Genomic DNA, 26,379 nt, shown 5'->3' on the forward strand with positions numbered 1-26,379 from the left:
GTCTGCTGCATGGGCAACAGCAGACCCTCCATATCACCCTGCCTAGGCTCTGTAGCTTCAGCTTCACTGGAGAGGACACTCCAGCGTCATCGCAAGATGTCGATTCAACACGGGAGGAGACAGATACCATGTCACTCCCGAGTCAGACTGCACAACCATTCTCGGCGGTGCAGATAGACTCTTAAGAAGCTACACCATCGTCTCTCGAGACGGACGGCTGCCGACAGAAGTTCCTTCTTTCTTTCTGCTGCATAGTATTGCATTGGGTGAATGTACCACAGGTTTTTCATCCACTCACCTACTAATGGGCACTTAGGCTGTTTCCAGCAGTTGGCTATTGTAAATAGCACTACTCTGAACATGTGGTGCATAAGTTCATTTGAATTGCTGTTTCAGATTTCCTAGGGTATATTTCCAGCAGTGGAATCACTAGGTCAAAATCAGTTTCTTTCTTTTTTTTTTTTTTTTGAGGAAGTTTCATACTGCTTTCCACAGTGGCTGCACCAGCCTGCATTCCCATCAACAGTACACTGGGGTTTCCTTTTCTCTGCATCCTTGCCAGCACTTGTTGTTTGTTTAGTTATTAATGATGGCCATTCTGACAGGTGTGAGGTGATACCTCATTGTGGTTTACATTTGCAACACTCTGATGGCTAGTGATGTTGAGCATCTCTTCATATGTCTGTGGGACATATGTCTGTGGGCCATCATATGTCCTCCTTGGGGAAGTGTCTATTCAGGTTCATTGCCCATTTTTTATTTTTATTTTTTTTATTTTTTCCAGAAAAATTTAACAGGTTTATTTATATTGTTATAAAGTTGAACTGCTGAAACTTGTTCACTGAAACATATTGACTTGCATTAATGCTTTATGTCCCCGCATTTATATTAAAAAAATTCACACACAAATGAAAATGGAAAAACTGCCAATACCTGATTTCTGCCCCCTATTTTCCACTTGCAATCATATACTTAGGTACCTTTTGACCCCGTGGAAAAAAAACATCTAACGTTCAGAACTACCAATAACAGGAAGAAGAGAATTTTTTTTTTTTTTAAGAATGAAATGTTTCCTATCATAGTGGACTCTTAAGCACGTTCTCCATGTATGCGGCGTGCCAGCTGGGTATCTTTTGGCATAATTGTTACACGTTTGGCATGGATAGCACACAGGTTGGTGTCTTCAAAAAAGGCCAACCAGATAGGCTTCACTTGCCTCCTGCAAAGCACCAATAGCTGCACTCTGGAAGCGCAGATCTGTTTTGAAGTCCTGAGCAATTTCTCGCACCAGACACTGGAAGGGAAGTTTGCGAATCAGAAGTTCAGTGGACTTCTGATAACATCTAATTTCACGGAGTGCCACAGTACCAGGCCTGTAATGATGAGGTTTCTTCACCCCTCCAGTAGAGGGCGCACTCTTGCGAGCGGCTTTGGTAGCCAGTTGCTTCCTCGGTGCTTTACCACCGGTGGATTTGTGGGCAGTCTGCTTTGTATGAGCCATGGTAGAGAGATCTCTTTAGTTACCCCCCTTTTCCTTCGGCTGGAGCTCTGTGAGCTGAAGGAGGCACTGGCGTTAGAGAGCGACGGCGGCTGCGAACACAACTGAAAGCCATTGCCCATTTTTTAATTGGATTGTTTGTCTGTCTTGTGTTGAGTCATATCAGTTCTTTATATATTTTGGAGATCAAACCTTTGTCCAATGTATCATTAGCAAATATGTTTTCCCATATGGTTGGCTACCTTTTCATTTTTTGAGTATATTCTATTGATTATATTGCTCCCCTATTCCCAGTACCCCCATTCCCTCTAGCAATTCGAACCCCCTTATTTCATGTCCATGGGTCATGTATATAAGTTCTTTGGCTTCACCCTTTCCTATGTTATTCTTAACATCCCTCTGTCTAGTTTGTACAAACCAATTATGCTTATTAATCTGTGAAGTTGGCTATCTCCTTGTCATTTAGTTCTCCCACTGGAACCTTGATCCGTTTCCCCTTTTGGGCCATACTTCTCTGTCTCCTCATCTTGACAGGCTCCTGTGTTTGTTTGCCTCCATGTCCTAGGTAGAGCTGTTGCTCCTGTTACGCTGTAAGGGCAGAGCCTTAAGGTTTCATCAGTAAAGGGTGACCTGTTTTACCAGGTTGTGGTGCTGTATGTGGGGGAGGGGTCCGAGAGGGAACAATGCCGCCTGCCCAGCACTTGTCCCTTTTCCAGGCACTTCTCCCACTTCCCTATGGGACTGGTGCCTCTCTAGCTGCTGCCTTGGCTTTCATTCCCAGAGTGGGTGGGTCTGCGGACATCCTAGGGCCATGGGGGCCCTTTAAGCAAGCAGACTCTGCTGAGATACTGGCAGTTTCTGCCTCTACCCCAACCCCCTCTGGTCTGCACAGTCAGAAGCAATGAGGCTTGATTTCCCTGGTACTGGGACTATGGGCTGTGCCATCTTGTCAGCAGCTGGGAACGCTCCCCAGGTGTCCTTCCTGACTTTTTAAAATGTGTAACTACACTTTCAACTGGCCTGCTGCTACTGCCGCTGCTGCTGCTGCTGCTGCCACTGCCACCACCACCACACCGCATCCTCTCCACCCTGGCTCCGCCCCTCCTACCCATCTGGATGAGTAATTTATTCTTTATATTTTTGTTTGCTGGACTTCCATGCAGTTTGATTTTCTGGAACTTCTAGTTGTTTCTAGTTTTGAGGTAGCTGTATTCCTTCTTAGTTGTGCAGGAAGATGCAGTGTGTCTGTCTATGCCTCCATCTTGGTTGGAAGTCTCCTTGTTTGTATTTTTTAGATTCAGTTGTTGATAGTGGCGAGTTTGTTGTCATTTTAGTGTTCATAGTTTTGATCTTCTTTTTTTTTTTTTTTAAATAAGTCCCTTTAACATTTCATGTAATAATGGCTTGATGGTGATGAACTCTTTTAACTTTACCTTGTCTGGGAAGCACTTTATCTGCCCTTCCATTCTAAATGAAAGCTTTGCTGGATAGAGTAGTCTTGGTTGTAAGTCCTTGCTTTTCATCACATTGAATACTTCTTGCCAGTCCCTTCATGCTTGCAAAGTTCCTTTTGAGAAATCAACTGACAATCTTACAGACACCCCTTTGTAGGTAACTCTCTGCTTTTCTCTAGCTGCTTTTAAGATTCTCTCTTTATCTTTCACCTTTGGCATTTTAATTATGATGTGTCTTGGTGTGATCCTCTTTGGCTCTAGCTTGTTTGGAGCTTCCTGAACTTGTATGTCTATTTCCTTCACCAAATTTGGAAAGTTTTCCTTCATTATTTTTTCACATAAGCTTTCAATGTCTTGCTTTTTCTCTTGTCCTTCTGGCACCCCTATGATTCGGATGTTGTCATGATTAAAGTTGTCTCAGAGGTTCGTAAGCCTCTCCTGATTTTTTTTCATTTCTTGTTTCCTCAGTCTGTTTGGTTGACTGTTTTCTCTTCCTTATGTTCCAAATTATTGCTTTGGACCTGTTTTCTTTCCTTCACCATTGGTTTTGTGTTGATTTTTCTTCGTTTCACTTAACATAGCCTTCACTTCTTCCCTTATGCGTTTGCCATACTCAAGCATATCTGTCAAACCTGTAAGCATCTTTTTCACCAGTTTTTTGAACTCTGCATACATTAGATTGGCTACTTCCTTGTCTGTTAAGTTGGCTATCTCCTCATCGCTTAGTTCTCCCACTGGAACCTTGAGCTGTTCTCTCTTTTGGGCCATTCTTCTCTGTCTCCTCATCTTGCCAGGCTCCTGTGTTTGTTTACCTCTGTGTCTTAGGTAGAGCTCTCAGTCCTGTTATGTTGTAAGGGGCCAAACTTTAGTTATTCATCAGTACAGGTCAACCCATTTCACCACACTGTGGCACTGTGTGGAGGGACCTGAGAGGGAACAATGCTGCCTGCTCAGTACTCGCCCCTCTTCCAGGCCCCTCTCCCACCTCCGTATGAGACTGATGTCTCTCTAACTGTTGCCCTGGCCATTGTTCCCAGAGTTGATTGATCTGCGGATGTTCTAGGATTGCGGGGGCCCTTTAAACAAGTGGACTCTGCTGACAAACTGGCAGTTTCTTCCTCCGCCTGAACCCCCAATGGTTTGCACAGACAGAAGCAGTGAGGCTCTATTTTTCCCAGTGCTGGGACCGTGAGCTGTGTGGCCTGGTCTGGGGCTGGGAACACTCCCCAGGTTTCTCCTGACTTTTTAAAATGTGTGATTGCATTTTCTGCTGGCCTGCTGCTGCTGCTGCTGCATCTGCTGCCACCACCACACCGCGTCCTTTATGCCCCAGCTACACCCATCCTACCTGTCCGGATGTGTATTTCTTCTTTATGCCTTTGTTTGTTGTACTTCTGTGCAGCTCGATTTTCTGGAACTTCTGGTTGTCTCTAGTTTTGAGGTAGTTGTATTCTTTCTTAGTTGTGGAGGGAGACACAGTGTGTCTGTCTATACCTCCATCTTGGCTGAAAATCTTACCTTTTCATTTTGATGGTGGTTTCTTTTGCAGTACAGAAGCTTTTTAGTTTGATATAATCCCATTGGTGTGTTTGTTTTTATTTCCCTTGCCCTAGGAGATACATTGGCAAAAATATTGCTACATGAGATATCTGAGATTTTAATACCTGTTTTCCTTTAGAACTTTTATGGTGTCAAGACTTATATTTAAGTCTTTAATTCATTTTGAGGTTATTCTTGTGTACAGTGTAAGTTGGTGGTCTAGTTTCATTTTTGCATGTTCAGTCCAGTTCTCCCAACACCATTTATTGAGAAGGGTATCTTTACTACATTGTATGCTCATGCCCTTGTGTCAAATATTAATTGACCATAGAGACTTGGGTTTATTTCTTGGTTCTCTATTCTGTTCCATTGACCTATGTGTCTGTTCTTGTGCCAGAATTAGACTGTTTTAATTACAGTGGCCTTGTAGTATAGGTTGATATCAGGTATTGTGATCCTTCCTACTTTGATCTTCTTTCTCGAGATTGATGAGGCAATTTGGAATCCTTTTTCATTCCATATACATTTTTGAAATATCTTTCTAGATCAGTGAAATATGCCATTGTTATTTTAATAAAAATTGTGTTTAATCTATAGATTGCTTTGAGTAGATGGACATTTTAATGACGTTAATTCTTCCACTTCATGAACATGGTATATGCTTCCATTTATTTGTATCTTCCTTAATTTTCTATCTAGTATTCTATAGTTTTTGGAGTGCATGTCTTTTACTTCCTTGGTTAAAATTACTTCTGGCTACTTAATTTTTCTAGTTGCTATAGCATATGAAATTTTTTCTCTTGTTTCTGCCATTAGTTTCTGAATATTGATGTTGTATCCTGCTATTTTGCCAAATTTACTTATTAGGTTGAGTAGTTTTTTGGTGGAGATTATAGGGTTTTCAATGTACACTATTATGTTGTCTGCAAATAATGACCATTTTACTTACTGATTTCCTATTTGGATACCTTTTATTTCTTTTTATTGTTTGACACTGTGGCTAGAACTTCTTTATTGTGTTGAATAAGAGTGGTGAAAGTGGACACTCTTGTCTTGTCCCCAATATGAGGGAAAAGCTTTTAGTTTTTGTTTGTCGAGTACTAAGTTGGCTGTAGGTTTCTCATATATGGCCCTTTTTATAGTGAGGTATGCTCCCTCTATTCCCACATTGCTGAGTGTTTTTATCATAAATGGGTACTGTATTTTATCAAATGCTTTTTCAGCATCTAGTCATGTGATCATGTGATTTTTGTCCTTCATTTTGTTAATGTGGTGTATTACATTTATTGATTTGTAAATATTGTGCAATCCTTGCATCCTCGGATAAATCCCATTTGATCATGTTATATGATCTCTTTTTTTTTTATTTTAATTTTTGGGTTATTCAATTACAGTTGTCCTTTTTTTCCCCCATTGTTCCCCCCTCCCAGCCCATCCCTTCTCCCACAATTATATCCCTCCCAGTTGTCCATGTCCATGAGTCATTCATATACGTTCCTTGAATAGACCCTTCCCTTACTTATCCCCCTTCTCTCCCTCCCCCCTCCCCCCTACTGACAACTTTTCTAGTTTTTGCCTATTTAGTTCGTTTGTTTGTGTTGCTCTTTAGTTTCATGTATTAGGTGATATCATATGGTATTTTTCTTTCTTTGCCTGGCTTATTTCACTAAGCATAATTCTCTCTAGTTCCATCCATGTTGTCACAAATGGCAGGAGTTCCTTCTTTCTTTCTGCTACATAGTATTCCATTGTGTAGATGTACCACAGTTTTTTGATCCACTCATCCACAGATGGGCACTTAGGCTGTTTCCAGCACTTAGCTATTGTAAACAGGGCTGCTATGAACATAGGGGTGCATAAGTTTTTTTTGAATTAGGGTTTTAGGATTTTTTGGGTATAATCCTAGCAGTGGAATCACTGGTTCAAATGGCAGTTCCATTTTTAGTTTTTTGAGGTAATTCCATACTGTTTTCCATAGTGGCTGCACCAGTCTGCATTCCCACCAACAGTGCAGTAGGGTTCCTGTTTCTCCACATCCTCGCCAGTATTTGTTTTTTGTTGATTTGTTGATGATGGCCATTCTGACAGGCGTAAGGTGGTATCTCATTGTGGTTTTTACTTGCATCTCTCTGATGGCCAATGATGTTGAGCATTTTTTCATGTGCCTATGGACCTTCTGTATGTCCTCTTTGGAGAAGTGTTTGTTCAGGTCCTTTGCCCATTTTTTAATTGGGTTGTTTGTTTTCTTGATGTTGAGTTGTATAAGTTCTTTATATATTTTGGAGATCAGTCCCCTGTCTGTGATATCATTGACAAATATGTTTTCCCATATGGTTGGTTTCCTTTTCATCTTGCTGATGTTTTCTTTTGATGAGCAGAAACTTTTTAGTTTTATGTAGTCCCATTTGTTTATTTTTTCCTTTATTTCTCTTGCCTTAGGAGATGTATCCGTGAAGATATTGTTACGTGGGATATCTGAAATTTTCCTGCCTATGTTTTCCTCTAGGACTCTTATGGTATCACGGCTTACATTTAAGTCTTTAATCCATCTTGAGTTTATTCTCGTGTGTGACGTAAGTTGGTGGTCTAGTTTCATTTTTTTGCACGTCCCTGTCCAGTTCTCCCAGCACCATTTGTTAAAGAGGCTCTTCTCACTCCATTTTATGTTCCTTCCTCCTTTATCAAAGATTAGTTGACCATAGAGGCCTGGGTTTATTTCTGGGCTTTCAATTCTGTTCCACTGATCTATATGTCTGTTCTTATGCCAGTACCAGACTGTTTTGATCACAGTGGCTTTGTAGTATTGTTCAATGTCTGGTATCGTGATTCCTCCTGCTGTGTTCTTCTGTCTCAAGATTGCTTTTGCTATTCGGGGTCTTTTTTGGTTCCATATGAATTTTTGGAAAATTTGTTCTAGGTCAGTGAAATATGTCATTGGTATTTTAATAGGGATTGCATTGAATCTGTAAATTGCTTTGGGTAGTATGGCCATTTTGATGATGTTGATTCTTCCCATCCAAGAACATGGTATTTGCCTCCATTTATTTGTATGTTCCTTAATTTCTTTCTTCAATGTTGCATAATTTTCAATGTACAGGTCTTTTATCTCTTTGGTTAAGTTTATTCCTAGGTACTTTATTTTTCTTGTTGCTATAGTAAATGGTATTTTCTTTTTTGCTTCTGTCTCTGAGATTTTATTGTTGGTTTACTGAAATGCCTTAGATTTCTGTATATTTATTTTGTATCCTGCGATTTTGCCAAATTCACTTATTATATTGAGTAGTCTTTTAGTGGAGTTTATAGGGTTTTCTAGGTATACTACCATGTCGTCTGCAAATAGTGATAGTTTTACTTCTTCTTTCCCAATTTGGATGCCTTTTATTTCTTTGTCTTGTCTGATTGCTGTGGCTAGGACTTCCAACACTATGTTGAATAGCAGTGGGGAGAGTGGACAGCCTTGTCTAGTTCCTGATTTCAGGGGGAATGCTTTCAGTTTTTGTCCATTGAGTATGATGTTGGCTTCAGGCTTCTCATATATAGCCTTAATGATGTGAAGGTATGCTCCCTCTATTCCCATTTTGCTGAGTGTTTTCAACATAAATGGGTGTTGTACTTTATCAAATGCTTTTTCTGTATCTATAGATATGATCGTGTGATTTTTGTCTTTCATTTTGTTTAGGTGATGTATTATATTTATTGATTTCTGAATATTAAACCATCCTTGCATCCCTGGGATGAATCCCACTTGATCATGGTGTATGATCTTTTTGATGTATTGTTGGATCCTGTTTGCCAAAATTTTATTGAGGATTTTAGCATCTATGTTCATCAGTGATATTGGCCTGTAGTTTTCTTTCTTTGCTGTTTCTTGACCTGGTTTTGGGATGAGGGTAATACTGGCTTCATAGAAAGAGTTTGGGGTTTTTCCCTCTTCTTGGATTTTCTGGAATAGTTTGAGGAGGGTAGGCGTTAGTTCTTCCCTAAATGTTTTGTAAAATTCGCCTGTGAAGCCATCGGTCCAGGGCTTTTGTGTGCAGGGAGATTTTGGATTACTGTTCCAATTTCCTTCTTTGTTATTGGTCTGTTGAGACTTTCTACTTCTTCTTGATTCAGTTTGGGAAGGTTATATGTTTCTAGAAATCTGTCCATTTCTACTAGGTTGTCAAATTTCTTGCCATAGACTTGTTTGTAGTAATTTCTTATAATTGTTTGTATTTCTGAGGTATCAGTCGTGATTTCTCCTCTTTCATTTCTGATTTTGTTTATTTGGGTCTTCCCTCTTTTTTTCTTAATGAGCCTGGCTAGAGGTTTGTCAATTTTGTTTATTTTTTCAAAGAACCAGCTCCTAGTTTTGTTGATTTTTTGGATTGTTCGCTTTGTTTCTATGTCGTTTAATTCTGCTTTGATCTTGATGATTTCCTTTCTTGTTTTTGCCCTAGGCTTTGTTTGTTGTTGCTGTTCTAGTTCTTGTAGCTTTATGGTTAGGTTTTTTATTTGAGATTCTTCTAGCCTTTTCAGATATGCCTGTATTGCTATGAACTTCCCTCTTAGGACTGCTTTTGCTGTGTCCCATAGGTTTTGGGCTGTTATGTGTTCATTGTCATTAGTTTCTAGAAATTTCTTGATTTCCTCTTTGATGTCATTGTTAACCCATTCGTTATTTAAGAGCGTGTTATTCATTCTCCATGAGTTTGTGTGTCTTTGATTTTTTTCCCTGAGGTTGATTTTTAGTTTCAAGGCATTGTGGTCTGAAAAGATGCTTGATAGGATTTCAATTTTCTTGAATTTGTTGAATTTGTTGAGGCTTGTTTTGTGTCCTATTATGTGGTCTTTGAAAATGTCACATGTGCCTTTGAAAAGAATGTCTATTTTGCTTCTTTGGGGTGAAAAATTCTATATATATCAGTTAAGTCCATGTGGTTTAGTTTGTTGTTCAATGCCTGTATATCCTTGGTGTTTCTTTGCTTGGATGATCTGTCTATTGTTGATAATGGAGTGTTGAAGTCCCCTACTATGAGGGTGTTGTTGTTAATATCCTTCTTGTGGTCTTCTAGTATTTGTTTTATGTATTTGGGTGCTCCTATGTTGGGTGCATATATGTTTATCAGTGTTACATCTTTTTGATGAATCATTCCTTTAAGTATTATGAAATGTCCTTCTTTGTCTCTTTTTATTGCCCTTGCTTTGAAATCCGTTTTGTCTGATATGAGGACTGCTACCCCAGCTTTTTTTTCAGGTCCATTTGCTTGGAAGATTTTTTTATATCCCTTTACTTTCAGTCTATGTAAATCTTTTGTTTTGAGGTGTGTTTCTTGTAGACAGCAAATATGTGGGTCCTGTTTTTTTATCCATTCCGTTTTAATGGGAGCATTTAATCCATTTACATTGAAGGTTATTATTGACATGTATTTATTCATTTCCCTTTTGTATCTCTGTTCCTCTATTCTTTTTTTTGGGTTTTTTCTCTTCCTTTTTCTTAGAATATTCCCTTTATTATCTCTTGCAATGCTGGTTTAGTGGAGATGTATTCTTTTAGTCTTCCTTTGTCTGAGAAACTCCTTATTTCACCTTCTATTTTGAATGAGAGCCTTGCTGGGTAGAGTATTCTTGGTTGTAGGCCTTTGTTTTTCATTGCTTGAAATATTTTTGAGCATTCCCTCCTGGCTTGTAATGTTTCTGTTGAGAAATCGGTCGATAGCCTTATTGGAGCTCCCTTGTAAGTTATTTGCTGTTTTTCTCTTGCTGCTTTTAGGATTCTCTCTTTGTCTTGGAATGTTGCCATTTTAACTATGATGTGTGTTGGAGTGGGTTTTTGGGGGTTCCTGTTGATTGGAACTCTCAGTGCTTCTTGGACTTGCATAGCTTTTTCTCTCATCAGGTTCGGAAAATTTTCTGTCACTATTTCTCCTATCAGATTTTCAATTCCATGCTCCTTTTCTTCTCCCTCTCTTATTCTGATGATTCTTAAATTATTTTTTCTAATGCTATCCTGTAATTCCCTTACATCTTGTTCATATTTTTTCAATCTTTTTTCATTTTGCTGTATCATTTGAGAATTATTACCTACATTATCCTCTAACTCACTAATCCGATCCTCTGCTTCATTTAGTCTGCTTTTGACTGATTCTACTGCGTTTTTCAGTTCAGAGATTGCATTCTTCATTTCTTCCTGGTTCTTGTTGATCGTTTCTATGTCTTTTTTTATGCTGGTGTAGTTCTCTGCAAGTTCCCTGTAATCTTCTTGGAGCTGTTGGTAACTTCCTTGGAGGTTGTCATTGTTGTTTTGGAGGTTTTTGAGCATATTGAGCTTCTTCACCACCATAGTTTTGAATTCATTGTCTGACATCTGGGCTGTGTCTATTCCATCTACCTCTCTTTCTGGGGATTCCTCTTTTCTTTTCATTGAGAGGTTGTTTCTGCATCTTACCATGTTGGATTCTTCTTGTTTGTTTTTGTTATTTGGATTTGTCTGCTTTGCCTTCCCACCTTTGTGGTATGAGATTTTTTATGGTAGATCTGGGGGTTTCAGTGGTGCAGTCTCTTTGATCTTCTGAGCCTGATGTTCTTGGGGTACCTTTTATATCGTATGTTTATGCTGTCTGGTTATATTTCAAATTTTTTTTTTGTTAGGATATTCCTTCTGGCTTGTTGATTGAGAGTCACTCTATCCACTTTATCTCGAATTCTTTTGTGGAGATGCTGTTAAAAACATAAACACACAGCCCCCGCAGAAGATGTGCACCCTCAAAAATATCCCCCACCCTCTATCCTGCTATCATCAGCCAACGAGCCAGTATTAATATAGATGTAGAGAGATTAGAGCTTTTACACTATAGGAAGAATAGATAAGAGTTGTTTTAGTGAGGGAAAAATATGGTTTTTGAGAGAGGGGATAATAGGTTAATAATAGTTGAGACTGTGCAAGACAGTAGGTAATATTTACGTTGTATGTTAAAAACTATAGGAAAAAAGGGGGAAGAGTGCAGAATATAGTAGGAAAGTGGAATTATATAGTATTGGATTTATATATTAGTTGTAGTCTATTTATTTAGAGTGAAAAGGAGGCTAAACTAGGCCTACAAACAAATAGAGAACAATTGAAAAACAGGGGTAAGAAGGAAAGATTATATAGAACAGATTAGAGATATAGTTTGTCTTTTCCTCTTTCCTTCCCCTCCTCCTTCCTCCCCTCCTCTTTCAGGAAGAAAAGAAAAAGGAAAAAGGGAAAAAGAAAAAGAAAAAAAAAGGGAATGTTTTTACTCAGTTCAGCCTTCTTGTGTCGTCTTCTTTTTCTGCGTCCACAGCTGGTCTAATGTGATGGGTCAGAAATTCCTATTCCTTGCAGCAGTGGTGTGCACAAGGTGGCTGGCAGGGCGCAATGCAAGGCAGCCAAGAGCCCACCTCAGGTCTTCCACACCTCAGTTCGGGAAAGCAGGCCGCGCCAAACTACGGGAAAGCCCTCCAGGTGTTTTTTTGGCTCGAGCACCAGTGCACGCCCAAAGTGTCTGGGGAACTAAGCTCTGGCCTGCGGTGCCGCACCGCACTCCTAGAAAACTGGCCGCGCTGCCCTCTGAGAAAGCCGGCCTTGCTGCACTCCGGGAAAGCCCTCAAGGTGTTTTTTTTTGGCTCGAGCATCGGTGGGCGCCCAAGGTGTCCGGGGAACTAAGCTCCGGCCTGCCTTGCCCCGCTCCTAGAAAGCTGTCTGCACCGCGCTCCTCAAAAGCAGACCGCGCCGAGCTCTGAGAAAGCCCTTGAGGTGTTTTTTGGCTCGAGTGCTGGTGTGCACCCAAGCGGCTGGGGAGCTAGCCTCAGGCCTGTAGCGCCGTGTTCCGGGAGTTGGTTTTTCGCCTCTTAGGGCAGGGCAGCAGACACTTGTGCTCAGTAGACGTGAGTGTCTGTGAGTCGCTGCTGCCCGCTGTACCCACACTGCAGCCGCCCACCATTCCCACACCTCCTGAGCGGGCACACGCAGAGCCTGGGCAAGTGCTCTGCGCTCTGGGTTCCTGCCTGGTACTTCAGCCTGGCGCCCACTGGGCTGGCCAGGGGCGACTGCAGACAGTCTTCTGCGTGTCCAGTGGGCCCTCCCTGTGCCCATTGGGTCACTGATTTTATGTCTGTTGGCGTGTGTGCAAGGGGCCCCTGGATGCGCAGCCCTGCGCACCTGGGCCAGTGAATGAGGGCAGTTCCCTATGCGTGCCCCCGCAACCCAAGGGAGGGTTGGGGAGTGGATGAGCGCACCACTGCACCTGCGCTCCTCAAGAATGGCCTACCACCCCCAAACTTTCCTCCCCTCTCCACCGTCCACTAGAGAAAAATAAAAAGGAGAATTATGTTCTCACTTGCCCGGCAGCATGTTGTCTCCTGTCCTTCAGCGCCAATGCCACTTGGTCGAGTCCAGTCTCTGCCAGCGGTCAGAGATCCTCTCTCCTCCAAACTCCTCTCCCGGGGCAGCCTGTGGTCCCCAAAAATCCTTTGTGTGCTTCCCGCCGCAGCTCGGGCAGCCGCCCCAGTCAGGGATCCCGTTTCGTCCCCTTTTCCTCCGCTATCCTCAGTAAACAGGTTGTTCCCAGATGGATTTTCTCTAATCTTCAGTGCCTTGGCTCCACTCATGCCAGTATCCAGCTGCTCACTGAGATGTTCTGTCTGCAGTTAGCCCAAACTGGAGACAGGTCTCTGGAGCCTGAAACCGCAGCCTCTCCTCACTCCTCTGCCATCTTGCCCTCTACCATGGTGTATGATCTTAATAATGCAATCTGAATCCAGATTGCTAATATTTTGTTGAGGATTTTAGCATCTTTGTTCACCAGAGATATTGTCCTGTAGTTTTTGTTGTTTGTTGTCCTTTACCTCATTTTGGAATTAGGATAATACTGGCCTCATAAAAAGAGTTCGGGAGTCTTCCCTCTTCTTGAATTTTTTTTGGAATAGTTTTAGCAGGATAGGAGCTAGTCGTTGCTTAAATGTTTGATAAAATTCACCTGTGAAGCTATCAGTCCAGGGCTGTTGTGTATCTGGAGTTTTTTGTTTACAGCTTCAATTTCACTAGTTATTAGTCTATTCTTGTTTTTTGCTTCTTATTAATTCAGTTTTGGAAGATTGTATGTTTTTACAAGTCTGTCCATTTTGCCCTGGTTTCCAATTTCTTGGCATATAGTTCTTCACGGTAATTTGTTACAGTCTTTTTATTTCTGTGGTATCAGTCATGACTTCTCTTTCATTTCTGATCTTATTTGGGACCTCTATTTCTTCTTGATGAGTCTGAATAAAGGTTTGTCAATTTTGTTTATCTTTTCAAAGAATCAGCTCCTGAATTTATTTATTCTTTGAATTGTTCTTTTCATCTTTATGTTATTTAATTCTGCCCTGATCTTGATTATATCCTTCTTTCTATGCAGTCTGTGCTTTGTTTGTTGTTGTCTCCTTTCTTCTTCTGATATTCATATCATGCAAATGTTGTTATGTTTCATCTTGTCCTGAAGCACCCTTAAAGTATTTTTGTTCTTTTTTGTCCTTTTTTGTTTTGTTGCTCTGACTAGGTAGTTCTTTCTACCTTGTCTTCTAGGTCACTTATTTGATCCTCTGCTTCATCTAGCCTGCTTTTAATTCCATCTAATGTATTTTTCATTTAAGATACTGTATTCTTCATTTTTTTCTGGTTCTTATTCATAGTTTTTATATCCTTTTTCATATTGCTACCAAGTTCCTTGTAGCTCTCATAAAGTTCCTTATAGTTCTCACTGATTTCCTTAACCATCTCTATAACCATTATTTTGAATTCTATGTCTGATAGGTTGCTTGCCTCAATTTCATTTAGCTCATTTTGAGGTTCCTCTTTTCTTTTTGATTTGGGGTTATTTATTTTATTTCCAAATTTTAGGTGATGCTTTTTTTGTTTCTGTGTCTCAGGTTTTGCTGCTTTGCCTGCCTGTCTTTGTGGGGTGGATTTCTGTGGTAGGAGTTCTGTGGGTCTCCATGGTACAGTCTCTTTGATCTCCTAATATGGATAGTCTAGGGTTGCCATCTATTCAGTTTATGTAGGCTCTCTTGTTGTATTTGGGCTTTGATTATTGGTGTCATATTCATTGGTGGGTTCTCCCCTCCAGCTGGCTGACTAGGAGTCACAAACCCTGCCACATCTTATATGCTATTGCACAGATGCTGGATAACAAAACAATACTAGCGTCGGCCTGCGAGCTAAGTGTCGCTGGTTCGATCTTCCAGTCAGGGCACATCAGAGAAGGAAAACTCTGATTCCAAAAAACCTCCTCTGCCTTGCGGCATACCTCTTCAGGGGAAAGGCTAAGGAGAAGGGAAACTCTGACTCCAAACCTCCGCTGCCTTGCGGCATACCTCCTCAGGGGAAAGGCTAAGGGAGTAAACCCCGACAGAAAATCCGGAGCCGGAGTCCCTAAGGCGGTTTGACGTTGTAGTCAACACCGGCAACTCCTGCGACGCACCTGAAGCCAAGCTGTATTGACTCTGTCTTTCCCCTTGGATCCTTCAGCTGCGAAGAGAGGGGGGGTCTGCTGCATGGGCAACAGCTGGCCCTCCATATCACCCTGCCCAGGCTTTGTAGCTTCACTGGAGAGGACACTCCAGCGTCATCGCAAGATGTTGACTCAACACGGGAGGAGACAGATACCAGTTATAAGCTCATCCGATTGGCGAAGGAAACGAGCGCCAGGGGTCTCCTCTGACGGTGGGAGAGGTCATCGCACCTCACTGGACAGCTACTGCCCGCCTCAAGCTGCGCAGCCCCCAGCCAATTAGGTGCCGTCTCGCCATGGCTCGCCTGCCCCACTGGGTGCGTGGGGATCAGAGAGGCGTCTCTCGAAAAGTGGGCCACAAAACACTCGCACCAGGCAATTCCAAGCAAAAAACAAGAAAGAAGCCTCCAGCTCTTCACCTCGCTAGCTGGAACATCAGGACCATGTGTCCTGGACTTACTGCAGACCTTCCGTGGATCAATGATGCCAGGAAAACCGCCATCATCGACAGGGAACTGGCACGACTAAACATCGACATTGCAGCTCTACAGGAGACCCGGTTGGCCGACAACAGAACTATCAGAGAAACCAACTACACCTTCTACTGGCAAGGGAAGTCTCCGGACCAACCAAGACAGCACGGTGTTGGGTTTGCTGTGAAGAACACGCTTGTTAACTCCATAGAGCCACCCACAGGAGGCACAGAGAGATTACTTACCCTCCGATTGTCAACAACTTTCGGCCCAGTCAGCATTCTTAGCGCGTATGCCCCAACCCTCTGCGCCACCACCGAAGAGAAAGAACAGTTCTACCATGCACTGGACGAAGCGTTATCCAAGATCCCCAGAAGTAACGCTCTTTATCTCCTTGGAGACTTCAACGCAAGAGTAGGAGCCGACCACATGGCCTGGCCCACCTGCCTCGGAAACTTTGGGAGAGGAAAGATCAATGAGAATGGTCAGCGACTGCTTGAGCTTTTGTGTCACCACGGCCTGTGCGTGACAAACACATTCTTCAAGTGCAAAGAGATCCACCAGGTGTCATGGAGGCACCCCCGCTCCCGCCATTGGCACCAGCTTGACCTCGTCATCACCAGAAGAACGGATATTGGCAGCACCCTCCTCACCTGCAGCTACCACAGTGCATACTGCGACACGGACCATGCCCTCGTGGTAAGCAAGGTGCGCATAATGCCGAAGAGGTTGCACCACTACAAGATGAAGGGTCGCCCACGCATCAACACCAGTTGTGCCAGCAACCCAGTTAAGACCCAGCAATTCATCAACAGGATGGAAGATGCACTCAGTGAGGGAATGGCGGCAGATGACATTATCGAATCCAATTGGCCACGTCTCCGCGACGCCATATACAACTCCGCCATTATTGCTTACGGGAAGAAATAGCGGAGGAACGCTGACTGGTACGAGGCTCACTGGGAAGAAATGGAACCCGTGATCGAGGCTAAGAGGAAGGCCCTACTGGCTTACAAGGCCACGCCCACTCCCAGTACACTTCCAGCTCTACGGGCTGCCAGGAACAAAGTCCAGAAGACCGCCCGCCACTGTGCCAACACCTATTGGCTAAACCTGTGCAGAAGCATCCAGGAAGCCGCCGATATAGGCAACGCACGAGGAATGTATGAGGGTATCAAGAAGGCAACAGGCCCAATCCCCTCCAAGATCGCCCCCCTTAAGTCCAAGACAGGTGAGGTCATCACTGACCAGGAACAGCAAATGCGGCGGTGGACCGAGCACTACCTCGAGCTGTACGTGACGAGGAACACCGTAACAGACACTGCTCTTAACGCCATCCCAGACCTACCAGTCATGGAGGAGCTAGACACCCCACCTACTGCGGCAGAGCTCGGCAAAGCCATCGACCGCCTCGCTTGCGGGAAAGCACCAGGAAGCGACGGAATCCCTCCAGAAATCCTAAAGAGCGGGAAACCAGTCCTGCTACAGCCGCTCCACCATCTACTCTGTCTCTGCTGGAAGGAGGGTTACATCCCTCAGGATATGAGAGACGCCAACATTATCACCATGTACAAGAACAAAGGAGACCGCAGCGACTGCAACAACTACCGGGGCATCTCTCTCCTCAGCGTCGTCGGCAAAGTATTCGCCCGGGTCGCTCTTGCCCGCCTGCAGACCCTTGCTTCCCGCGTCTACCCAGAGTCCCAGTGTGGCTTCAGAGCTGGCCGATCAACAGTGGACATGATCTTCTCCCTACGCCAGCTGCAGGAGAAGTGTCACGAGCAGCATAAACCACTCTACCTCGCCTTTATCGACCTCACGAAGGCATTTGATCTGGTCAGTCGAAGCGGACTCTTCAGCTTGCTACGGAAGATTGACTGTCCACCACATCTGCTTGCTGTGGTCATGTCCTTTCACGACAACATGCACAGCACAGTGTCCTACAATGGCGCAACCTCTGAGGCCTTCCCAGTCAGCAGCGGAGTAAAGCAGGGCTGCGTCCTCGCGCCTACGCTGTTCGGAATCTTCTTCTCCATGCTCCTCCAATACGCCTTTAAGGACTGCCGCGAGGGTGTCTTCATTCACACCAGATCCGATGGCAAGCTCTACAACCTGGCCCATCTACGAGCCAAGACCAAAGTCAAAGAGGTGCTCATCCGTGAGATGCTCTTCGCTGATGATGCAGCCTTGACATCACACTCCAAAGAAGGACTCCAGCAGCTAGTCACTTGCCTTTCCCACGCATGCAAGGAGTTCGGACTAGCCATCAGCCTGACGAAGACGAACGTTATGGCTCAAGGCACGGGGACTCCCCCATGCATCACCATCGACGGATACACCCTGGAGGTTGTCAACGACTTCACTTACCTCGGGTCCACCATCTCGAGCTCTCTGTCAGTTGACTTGGAGGTCAATCGGAGAATCGCCAGGGCAGCCACAGTTATGGCCAAACTGAACCGGCGAGCGTGGAACAATTCCAGCCTCACTGAGAAAACCAGACTGCGCATCTACCAAGCCTGCGTACTCAGCACTCTCCTCTATGGCAGCGAGACGTGGACCACCTACGCAAGGCACGAAAGGAAACTCAACAGCTTCCACATGAGGTGCCTGCGACGCATCCTGCATGTCGCCTGGCAGGATAAGGTTCCCAACACCGAGGTGCTGAAGCGAGCCAACATGAGCAGTTTGCATGCAGTTCTTAGTGAGAGACGCCTCAGGTGGCTCGGCCATGTCAAAAGAATGGATGCAGGCCGTATCCCCAAAGACCTCCTCTACGGCGAGCTAGCAGAAGGCCAGAGGATGACAGGGCGCCCAAAACTGTGGTTCAAAGACATCTGCAAAAAGGATATGACAGAATGCTCCATCAATCTCAACACATGGGAAGTTCAAGCAGACGACCGCCTAGCCTGGAGGCTCGCGGTCAGGCAAGGTACGTCACGCGCAGAGGCTGCGCGCAACGAGGAGGCGGTCCAGAAAAGATCGAGGCGGAAGCAGCATCAACAGCAGCAACAACAGCCATCTGCCTTCACCTGTAACAAGTGCGGCAGGGATTGTCACTCCCGAGTCAGACTGCACAGCCATTCTCGGCGGTGCAGATAGACTCTCAGGAAGCTACGCCATCGTCTCTCGAGACAGACGGCTGCTGATGATGATGACTACCCAGAAAACCATACCCACACCAGAAAAATACCCCCTATCACATCATCAATATCAACAGGAATTGAGCAATGATTAATAAAGGTGGAGAGAGGTTAAGATTATAAGATTGTAAAAAGGGAATATGAAATGACTAAATGAAAGAGAAATGATTTTGAGCAGAAAGAAGAATGAGAAATAATAAGAATAGAAAATAGAAACGAGAAGAAAGAGAGAAAATAAAATTTAAAATTAAGTAAAACAGGGAAGGGTGATTACAGAATGAAGTAAGAAAGACAGTATAATATGAGGTTTGAAATAAAGTTTAAAAAGCAGTGAATCAGGGAACAAAATAAGCATGGGCAGGAGGAAGGCAAAATGGAGTAAGACATGGGCAGAGTAGCTTATGAAATTTGAAATAAAAAAACATAATGAACAAATAATAATACCATTGAAGAAGAGCAGTAACAACCATAATATCCACACCATACAAGTCACAATTCATAAACGTGGAAAGGAAATAAGAATATTATAATAGTGGGAAAAAGAATGTGAGAATGAAGATGATTTTGAGAGGACAGAGGGAAGAGAACTACTAAGAGTAAGGAATAAGAACAAGGTGTAGCATGGGCAAAAATAAATTTTATGACAAAAATTGGAAAGGGCAGGAAGAAGGCAAAATGCAGTAAGACAAGAGATAGGTACAATGTGTTACTTGAAATAAAAATAAAAAATAATATAAAAATGTAAATTAAAAGAATAAAAATTAAAAGACAAAGAATAGTGTATTAGTTTGAATATAATTGAAGCAAAAGAAGAAATACTAAAAGGCTATGTAAAAGAAAGAAAAATATAAAACAAATTCTGAAGAAAAACGAGGTGGAATTTGTCTCAGCAGAGTTTGGTGTTCACCTTCTGTCTGCTCTTTCTGGATCTGCCTCTGGCTTTTTATCAGCTCAAGTTCCCTGATTGGGTCTTTCAACTTCTGGCAGCATCACCTGTATCACCTTCACCTGCCTCTAGAGAGGGCTTCTGTTGTGATTGGGAGGATGAGACACTGGGTCTCCCCTGGGAAGAACTGTTCAGTCATCTGGGGAAATTGTGAGTGTGTTCCCCCTGACCCTGCTCCACCTGTCTTGGTCTGTCCCAGCTTATTTCTAATAATGTATAGTTTCTGATGAGTTAGCTGTCAGTTTCCAGGGAGGTGCCAATCTGTATAAGAGGGTGAGCTCTTTCTTGCTTGGTGCTGATGGCAGCTCTGTGGCCAAGTTGAGGCTGAGAGGGGCCCTGATTATGCCTTGCTGTACCCATTTCTGATCTCCCTGTGTCACTGGCCTCAAACAGTGTACTAGGAAACAGTGTATTTTGTCTCCCTGACAGAAGTTCAAAATGGGCCCTTGCCATTTCTCTTTCTGTCCTTTTCTTGTGGATATGCACCTTGCAGGGGGTTCTTAAGCCTGTTCTGCTTCTTTTGCAGAACTCCCCCACTGGTGGTGCTTGGCAGCCTTGCAGGAGGTAGGGGCTGGGTTCATCCTTCCCTTTTGATCTCCTCTCTCAGCTCCCCACCAGGGAAGGAGTCTCTGCATGGCTGTAAATAATCTCTGGTGCTCAACTCCCACCTGTTCAGTTCCCAGCCCACTGCCCTCACAGCAGACACAGCCCCGAACTCTCCACTCTGTGCAGTATCCAGCCTGTCTGCTGCACCCACCGGGGCCAAAAAATCCCCTCCCTGTGCATCTTTCTGATCTCTCTGCCCAGTTGCGCTCAGTGGGAGCAAACCACACTCTCAATCCTTTCCCCTTTCTTGGAAGGCAGCTGCACACAGGGTCCCTGCCCCATATGCCTCAGCTCCCCTTTCCAAATCCTCTCCAGGTACTCCCATTGCAACACTAAGTCACTATCTAGCTTTCCATACACACCACTTCTACAAAAAGCCAAAAGTCTCTCAGTCATGGCTGGCCAAGACCCACCTCTTCCACCCAGGTGCAGCTGGAATCCCTCTCTCTCTCTGGCTCTCCCCCAGTCGGTGTTTGCTGATACAGCTATGGGTGAGCAGCTTGCTGTGTATGTGTAGTATCTGTCTCCCCGACTTTGTGTATCCAAGTCACTCCTGATCCAGGTCTGGGGGGGTCTTCCCTGGGAGGGGAGGTAGCTGTGAAGCTGCAACTTCTGACTAGGCTCTCCACAATTACAGGCACCCTGCATGGGGTATTTCCCCTTCAACCTACAAAATCTCCTTAACACCCATTGTGAAACATCTTCTGTACTCCATGGCTTCCAAACTTCATATCAGATAAAATCTGTTAATGTGCAGTTTATTTTTTGAAAGGTCAGCAAAGTATCTGAGTTGGGGACAAGAGCAAGTGAACCCAACTTTCATCTACTTCCTATAAGAGCTGGTACTTTGAGGGTTTGTCTTTATTAGGTTGTTGCATTTTTCCATTTATCATGACTTTTTTTGAACAAGAAAACATTATAAGGTTCCTCAGGGAACCCCCTAGGTTCCAAATACAGTGGTCCTTCTTGCGTCCTCTAATTCAGAACAACTCAATTTCCCTCTGATTACTAGGATCAGTCCTGTGGACCACTATAGTAATCTCTTTGTTTGCCTATTGATTTAACAACATGGGAGCCCCAAATAGCAAGTGGGCATTCTCAAGTTCTAGTTTATTGAACACATGACTATTTCTTTACTGGGAGATTTCTTCCCTTGGGCATGAGAACCTCTGTAACCCACTTAACAAATGTCATTGGGAAATAAAATAAAAATTATTTATGTGCATTATTAGGTATGTAGGATATGGTGTTGTTAGGCTATGGAGTCATATACTGGCATTTGGTTTAGGGCATATATTGCATTGTGTACGAGTACATCACCACTGCAACCTCTAAGCGTGTTGTCTATCAGGTGTTACAGTAACTGAAAATTCATTCAACCATTTCACTTCTCCATAAAACTTGCTGCTATTTCTGGGTTATGGGGCTTGCACTAATAACAGTAATCCCATAGGTGTGATCCCACCTGGGCATATCATTTGCATAAAACGTGTCATTTGTTAATGGTAGTGTATATGATACTATGGCAGTAAAAAATATATTCTTCAAGTTAATTAACAATGCAATTCTATGAACAGGGAAAGCAAATTAGTACCTAAAGTTTAGTGTAATGCATCTTCCAGCAGGTGGTTTCCTGATCCTCCTGAAAAATGATGCTATATTGGCCTCATTATTGACAGCAGTGGCAGGATCCAGATCATTCTCAGTGAGAATAATTATGTATTCTTTAGTCTATGCATATGCTTTATCACTGCCACATCAACCTCTTAGTAATTTAGGTCCATAAACTAAGCACCAGTATACCAGAGACATGAAGCTGACTGACATTGTTAGGAAAAGCTATCTAGTTGAGAGTTTATACTACAGTAAATACCTTCTTGTGCACATTTATATGGACCATAAATATCTTTATGCACTCATTTTATTCTAGGAAGTCATAGACGTAAATCTCCCCAAGACATCCTTGTCATCCTTTCTTTCACTCTATTTTTCCAGTGTCCTGAGATACTGGCCTGATCCATATCTCCTGCCCCCAAATCCATGTACATCTAAATCTTAGACAATCTCTAGGGCTACATATAGTGGAGCCCTAGAAATACTGCCCAGAGTTCTTTCCACAAGAATTTCTCCTTACTACTATCTTCCAGGATCCCCCTTTAGTGTGATTACAATACAGTATCAAAAAAAGTTCATATATAAAATATGTTAAATGAATAAGAAATTTAATATGAAAATGGGCAAAAGATACAAGTAGATTGTGAAGCTATGTTGATTCTCAGCATTATTAGTGGTAATGAATAATGATAAAAACTGATTTTTTATAATGTTTTTTATTGATTATATTGTTACAACAGTTCCAATTTTCTCCCCCTTGTTCCCCTCCACCCAGCACCCCCCTCCCCCAGCAATCCCCCCCAAGTCCATACCCCTGGTTCGTAAAAATTAACTATCCCCCCCTCTCAAATATTAGGACCCTTTGTAATCTTGTAAAGGACCTGAGACCGAGAAAAATAAAATGTTTAAGGAAAAATCTAAATACAAAAATACTTTAGAATTTTGTGGGTACATATATTTAATGCTAATTATACATTTTTATCTTATAAAAACTGATTTTAAAACATTTTATTTTTCTCGGTCTCAGGCCCCTATTTCTGAGGTTTTTCAGTTGGACGATTAAGGATGACAACTTGTGTTAACTTCACTGACTTGCGATTTTATTACAATTTACAAGAGTTTAATTGATATTTATTTAGTTATGCAATTTAATATGAAAAATTACTAGGTTAATAAAATGAGGAAGAAATATGTCATATGTTTTGTGGGTTCATGCTGGACATGGCTATTCCAAACCCCATAATGGAAGGCTGGCCACAGAACCCCTCTCCAGAAGGAATGTGCAATCCTTTGGAAATGGATTGTAATTCCCTTCTTATCTCCTTTTTGGGAGTGGTTTCCTGTCCTGTGTGACTGCTTCTTGAACTTTTCCCTCTGCACATACACAGTGAGGTAATGTAGTTTAGAGTCACGTGCAAGACATATGCCCCCTTTGTCTGGGATCCCTTAAAACAAGTCTTGGACTCAGGGAGGTGCAGTCCTGCTTTGCCAATCTGCCCCCATCAATGCTCCCTGTATTGTAAGTAATACAGGCTATATCTGCTTCATCCAGTCCTCCTTGTGGTTTTTTTCAGCTTACTGAATAAGCAACTGAGAGCCTTGGGCTTGACCTCCTACATTACATGCTTCAACATACTTTTAGAGTGAATGTATATAGATTTATGTTTCTCTTCAATATATTTCAAACATCTGTTTTGTAGATGAGAAGATGGTTCAGATGACAGATAAAAATCTTTTACCAATAGATTCAAGATCAAAGGATCATACTCAAAGTAAGAAACACAAACTTCCCCAAGTGGAAATACTTAGTATATATAATATTAGCATATTTAAACATTAGTTACATAAATATTCATATTCAGAAGAATAAATTTTGAATGTACTCAGAAATAGATATCAAAACAACCAGTTTTGTTTTTTTATATCTGGACCTGAAAAAAAATAAACCATTTGTTATTTGTTAAACACTTAATATCTGCACAGAAACCCTATGGTATAAGTACTATTATTACCATTTAAGAGGTGAGAATGAGACACGGTGTAACTTGCCTAAAATCTCAATCAGAAATGGATATCAAACCTAGTAACCCAGCTACTTATTCTGCTATACCCCAGGAAAACTTGAGAAAATCTTGGAAGTAACTGATTGTATTTGACTTCAAAGTAATGAAACTATTTAAACTCTCATACAAACCCTTGTTATCTCTTTTGCTACTATTCCTCTATTGCTACCAGAATTTCTTATAGTTGATTACTTATACAGCATGTGCTTGTCATTACCATAACAATTATAGAAGGAGCATTATGTTTCTCAATTTCAGATCTTGAAGTGACAAGTAACACTGATAAAATGGTAAATAAAATGTCAATGTGTTTTTAATTGTTTATTATTATATAAATTTAATTTTCCTGTAGATACATATCTATTCCTAATTTTAAAAAACACTATGAAACAGAGATCCAGGAAGTGCAGCTCAATATAAGAAGCACCAACAAACAATAGGATCACAAAAATGGGGAGACAGAAATATACCCCCCATCGAAAGGAAAGGTAGAACCCCCAGAAAGAGTGCTAAATGAAATAGAGGTGAGCAAACTATGAGATACGGAATTCAAAACAAAAATTATGGAGAAGCTCAATGAGCTTAGCAAAAACTACAAGGAACTCCAGAAAAACTACAAGGAACTTACTGAGAATTACACCAGCATGAAAAAGGACATAGAAGCTATCAATAAGAGCCAGGAGGAAATGAAGAATACAATCCCTGAATTGAAGAACATAGTAGAAGGAATTAAAAGCAGGCTAGAGGAAGCAGAAGATCGGATCAGTGAGCTGGAGGACAATATAGGCAAAAACTCCCAGACAGTGCAGCAAAATGAAAAAAGACTGAACAAGACTGAAGAGGCTCTAAGACAGCTGCAGGACAACATGAAATGTAATAATATCTGTATCATAGGAAATCCAGAGGAGAAGAAGAAGAGCAAGGGATAGAAAACCTCTTTGAAAAACTAATGACAGAAAATTTCCCTAACATGAAGAGAGAAACAGTCACGTAAGCCCAGGAAGCACAGAGGGTCCCAATGAAGATGAACCCCACTAGGCCCGCTTCAAGACACATTATAATTAAAATGGCAACATTCAAAGACAAAGAGAGAATCCTAAAAGTAGCAAGAGAAAAACAGCTAATAACATACAAGGGAGCTCCAATAAGGCTATCATCAGATTTCTCAGCAGAAACACTACAAGCTAGAAGGGAATGGCAAAAAATATTCCAAGCAATGAAAAACAAAGGCCAACAACCAAGAACACTCTACCCAGCAAGGCTCTCATTCAAAATGGAAGGTGAAATAAGGAGCTTCCAAGACAAAAGAAGGCTAAAAGAATACATTTCCACCAAACCAGCATTGCAAGAGATGCTAAAGGGTCTGCTTTAAGAAGATGAAGAAACTGAGAGAGACAGAGAGGAACACAAGTACAAAGAGGGAAAATGACAATGAGTAAATACTGAAAGTAAGAAGGAACTTCTACCATTTGGAACAACATGATTGGAACTAGAGAGAATTATGCTTAGCGAAATAAGCCAGGCAATGAAAGAAAAATACCTTATGCTATCAGCTATTACAGGAAACTAAAGAACAATACAAACAAATGAGCAAAATTGAACCAGAGGTATGTAAACAAGGAATAAATTAACAGCAACTAAGGGAAAGATGGGAGGGAGAGAAGGGGGTAAGAAGGGGAAGGGTGTAGTCAAAGAACATGTATAAATGACCCATGGACATGGACAACTGGGTGGGGACTGAATGTGGGAGAAGGGGGGGCAGGATGCAGGGAAGCAAAAGGGGGGAAAAAGTGGGACAACCATAATGAAAAAGCAAACAACAAAGTTTTTTAGTGGGGGGAAAAATGAAAATATAAATAATGGAAATGCAAGTTCAGTGAATATTAGAAGGACAAGAATTTTCCTTGACACTGTATGTTTTCTCCCTATCTAATCCCTCCAGAGTTTGGCATTCTAAAAAAGTGAGTAATGACATAAGTTTCTTTGCATAAAACTGAAAAGACCGGTTGTTAATAGAGGTTTTTTTTTGCCTAAGACTTTGACTGGGATGTCATGCCTAAAGGAGACATGCTTGGGTTCTTGTTGTTACCAAAAAGCCCTGAGGGACTGGGATTGACTTTCAAAGGTGATAAAAGCCCACGAGATAAAAGCTCTGGTACCTTGGTTGGATGCGTGGTCCATGGCAATCTTTCCAGGGAAGGAATGAAGGTTGTTTTTCTGAAAGATGGCTAGAAGGAACCTTAAGGCACAATGGAAAACCAGAAGGACTTGGAAAATACAGGTGTTTACAGGCAAGGTGGAATGCCAGGTATATGGTTCTGCTTCTGTGCCCTGAAGGGCAGACTGAAGGTCACCCTAAATTTTCCTTGCGTAAGTTCCAGCAAAGCAGAACTGAAGATCATAAGTGATCATTTTCTGCTCTAGTTGTGTTTATTCAAATGAACAGGATAAATTAAAAATGGACTTAATGCAGTTCCTTTAATGACAGGAGGGTAATCTTGGGGAGAAAAATCGTGATTCAAGGAAAATCACAATGCTCATTGGTAGACTATAAAGTAG

The 26,379-nt window shown here is 42.3% G+C and overlaps 1 pseudogene; it reads right to left on the minus strand.

Annotated features, from left to right (window-relative positions):
• Nucleotides 1-1,089: 1,089 nt before the first annotated feature.
• LOC150019128 (histone H3.3A-like) lies at nucleotides 1,090-1,579 on the minus strand (annotated as a pseudogene).
• Nucleotides 1,580-26,379: the final 24,800 nt, after the last annotated feature.

Source organism: Furipterus horrens, unplaced genomic scaffold, assembly GCF_987537825.1.
Source record: "Furipterus horrens unplaced genomic scaffold, mFurHor1.1.pri manual_scaffold_2, whole genome shotgun sequence".
Taxonomy (NCBI): Eukaryota; Metazoa; Chordata; class Mammalia; order Chiroptera; family Furipteridae; genus Furipterus; species Furipterus horrens.